The sequence below is a fragment of the Oryzias latipes genome, chromosome 10 (assembly GCF_002234675.1).
Source record: "Oryzias latipes chromosome 10, ASM223467v1".
Lineage (NCBI taxonomy): Eukaryota > Metazoa > Chordata > Actinopteri > Beloniformes > Adrianichthyidae > Oryzias > Oryzias latipes.
In genome coordinates, this window is record NC_019868.2 from 20120721 (window position 1) to 20124948 (window position 4228).

The window sequence follows — 4228 nt, forward strand, 5'->3', positions numbered from 1 at the left end:
AATGTATTCAATGTGTTGTGACTTACTCGGTGCAATCTGCTGTTTCCCTAGAAAACTTTAAACTAGTTTGGATGATCTGACTTACTGCACTGTTTGACAACTAAACTGAATTGGAAAGACAGCCTGACTTTGAATGCTTGAAATGACTGTGAAAAGATTATTTACTTACTTTGGCAAGAGAGGTGTCTTCAAGTCTTCGTCTTGTTGTAGGACTGTGTTGTAATATTATGGTGTCATCTGAGTCCACTTCAAAATCTCCACTTGAACTGGTATTGCAGCTCTTTGCAGGACAACTCGGCTGATCTGTCAAAGTATTAAAGCTTTCAGTTACTGTAATATTTAAATTAGTATGATAGCAAAAACAAAAAAAGTAAAAACAAAGATTTTTAAATACTGACCGACTTAACAGTTTAGCAGATTTGTTATCTTGTCTAAGACAGCAATAGGATAAAAAAACTCATACTTATTTGCCCGTATTTTGTTCCCCACACTATCCTGTCAAATAAATCATTAACCCTCAGACTCCTATTGATGCAAATATACAATCAAAACTCTTCAGCTCAAAAATGTTCTTAATTTAGCATGTACTTGAAAGCAAAAACACAGATTATTTCCCTTGGAAATAAATTCAGGCATCAAAGGGGAATTTACCCAAAACCATCTAAAACAAAATAGATAAATTACAATTTAAAAGAAAAACTTCACCTTCTGGATTTGTATCTTCGGCCAGACAAATTTCCAACGCACCAAGGTTTGGGTTTTTCAACAGGAGATCAGAAACCTGCTCATCAACTTCTGTCTTTGAGTCATCAAACACTCTCAAGTCCAAGGTTGGGATGTTGAACTTTTTGGCAGCTGTGAACAAAGCAAAATTATGTTTAGAATGCAGCACAGAAATTATCTTTAAATTAAAAACCAATTAAAAAAATCTGTTTGCATCACAGCTGACAGTTTTTCCACAAAGTTGACTGATTCCTGTAAAGAAAAATGCTGGAAATTGTGATGTTTCCACTCACCGCATTCCCAAAAGGATTTGAAGGTCAGCTAAACTTTAAAACATTTTTTTTTTTTTTTGGCGTTCGACATGTTCACGCACAGCTTGCATCTTTCCTGGTGGGAAAAAAATAATTACAAAAAAGAAAAAACATTACAACACCAAAAGGTACCAACACAGCATTTATTCAGATCTAAGCCCTGTTCCAAATAAATTAATACATTTTAAAATAGTAATGGCAAATATACAGTTCACACTAGCTGTCACAGCAATGTTGCAGAATTTGCAGAACTGCTAAAAAAACAACACTGACAACAATGCACTGGCTTCTAAGGACCTACAGATTTATTTCTTGGAAGTTCATTTAAAAAAAATATTTTTTCCTGATTTATACATGAGTTTTTGGTTTGAGAAATCGTGACGAGTATCTGGAATCACGGACCTCCATTTAAAAAAAATAATCTCTGCAAGAGAATGATCAAAATCAACAACACAGTGATGAGCGATCATGATCATGACAACCTAAACAGTCTGTCACTGTCTTGCATTCGAGAAATGGTGGCTGCGCGCGCACAGCAGCTAAGGCAGGCTGACATATAAATGGGAAGGACCGCCATACTCTGCAGTGTAAAAAAAAATAAAGTTAAAACGTTATTGGACTCCTACACATTACAGATTAAAATGATTAACGCATTGAATTCAACGGACCTGATAAATATCAGTAGGAATTATGGAGCTGGTCGTTTCAAAAGTAGCTGGCTTCCTTACTAAGAAAGACAGAAAGAAAAAAAAGGGGGGGGGGGGGGTAGGCAACAACAACCGGTGCATCAACGCCAGCGTACATCGGTAAAACGGCGACAGAATTATCTAGTGAAAAAATGTATATATTTCAATGTATTTAACGGAACGCGGTACAACACCAATAAAAACAACAGCTTAATTTATTTAATGGCTGCATTTAGCTGAACTTCAAACGGCTGAGGCTAACCGTTAGCAAACTCCTGCTCGTAGTTTGCAATCTCCTCACAGGCACATACACGGTGGAATAGCAGCATTCCACTACACAAACGTTATTCCTTACAGATAAAATAACCAAACCCGCTTAAAACAAGTTTCCAACTTATTTTTGAGCAATTAGCAGACTTACCTCAGTCACAGCCTCTAACTTCCTCCGTCCACAGCGGGATAACAAAATGGCGGAAGAAACGAAACTTAAGAAAGTAGAGTGGGCGTGGTCTCGCTGGTTTACTCCAACATATTTCCTCTACGTTTTTACACCTACTTAAATAAAAATTACTGATGGTAACTCCGAAAAAAGTACTCTCTCATTTTTCCTGTGTAGGTGCAAAAGCTAAAAGGTACTAATATGTACACATAATGTAACGTAGTAACAGAGGAATTTACTTTTTTATGAGAATGTATGATTAGAAAGAAAATAACTTAAATTAACAGCTCAAAGACTAGAAATTTAAATTGAATTTAGGCCAAGTTAAAGTACACCATATAAGGTTAAAAACATCAAATAATTTTGTCTACATTGTGCTTTTGCTCTAAATTAAAGGCAAAACTTAAAACAGCTCTTATATAAGTAAAACAAAAACAGGCTCACACTAATACATGTTTAAAAGTTATTATCTTGATGCTCTGCACAATCAAAATATAATGTGCTTGTGTACTGTTCAGAACTAGTCATAAAAGATGTGTGGTCTCTTAAATATATTTGGTTATTTTGTGCATCTTTTCCAAATAACCAACAACGTATTAAATGATTTTGGGTGACGTTTCATACACTTTGAATTATTACTTTTGTCACATAAGTGATTGTACCTTTGTTAGTGGAATAAAGGGTCCAAATATGGGCCCTCTGATGGTTGGAAACATATTTGTACCTTTTTTATCCTTAAATGGTACATATGAGTACCCTAAGGTGTAATTATGACTCACTTAGGGTACAAATTCACCATTTGTACCCTAAGTGTTCACAAACGTACCCCAACCGTACCCTTTTTTCTGACAGTGTAACAGCCACTAATCTTGCACTCACAAGGCATTTTTACCATTTGTACTGACATGATTCTTGATCTTGTCAGCTTGTTATACAAGCCCAATAGTGTTAGTCATCACTGAGGCAGACCAACAAGTGTAACTGCTGGAGAATCGGTTAATTTGTCTGACAAAAACACTAACATCAACGTCTGATGTCAAATAATTAATAGTTTAATGTTTTATACAGGACATGGGAAAATACATGAAACTGGATTAGAAATCTGTTGACCTGCACATTATTATATTCATATCATCATTTACAACAGCTGAACCCAAAGCATCCATCCATGTCCATGCAGATTTTATGGATTACAATTCAAATAATGCCGATTTTTTTCAGGACTCAGCTAAAATTATCTTTCCACTTTATGTCTTTCCAAAAGGATTTTTATTTTATTTTATTTAGGCTCATATGTCTGCTAAAATGCAGATGATTTATTGCTCCAATGGAGAACCTGTGCCAAAGAGGGGACTGGCATACCCTCATAGACTTGGCTAAAATTACACCACAGTCAATACACATGTGTAGGTGTACAAAATATGAATTGGCTTTAAGATACTTATTGAAAATTAGCTGGAAGCAATTAACCTAGTTGTCTTTCACCAATTAAAAATATAAAATTTGGCTCTTGTGCTTTTTAATTCAGAAAAGTACATCTTTAAGCAGGTTTTTTGGCATCTGTGGCTAGTCTATATGAGTGTATAAAAGTATTAAACTCAGGGATCTATTCATGTTGCTCCAACTCCTTGTGTTAATGAGAGCTTCTAACACAATTTTTAAAAGCATTTAAAGTTAGTTGTCTTGATCTTGATAATCACACATTTGTAAATTGATACTCCTTGACATTTTTTTTCATATACAAAATACTACATATAAAATTAATCTCATTACTTTTGTCTTTTCCATTGCTAAAATCCAAGAGTATTTTTTTCTTTCAGGTGATGGGACGTCGTCATTTAGGGTTATATAGGTTGGGTAAATATCCTTCTTAGACAAAACCCTTCAATCTTACAAAATGTCGTCTGTCTTTTAGGTGGTCAATTATCCACAGGGCTTTTAGCACTCTCCCTGTGCTTTGTAGACATTTTCCTTTTGCACTGCAGGCCAGGTCTTGTTAAATACCTTTTGAAAAATATCAAAAATAATCCTCACAGTTCTTTCTTTGGTCCAGATGAGAATGGATTCTT

General features: G+C 35.0%; 1 long non-coding RNA gene across 1 annotated transcript; it reads right to left on the reverse strand.

The window, feature by feature from the left end:
* Positions 1-1163: 1163 nt before the first annotated feature.
* Positions 1164-2188, reverse strand: LOC111948025. Its single transcript, XR_002874013.1, has 2 exons — positions 2142-2188; positions 1164-1761 (listed from the first exon to the last, which is right to left on the reverse strand). It is a non-coding gene; the product is annotated as an uncharacterized LOC111948025 (long non-coding RNA).
* Between the last annotated feature and the right edge of the window lie 2040 nt (positions 2189-4228).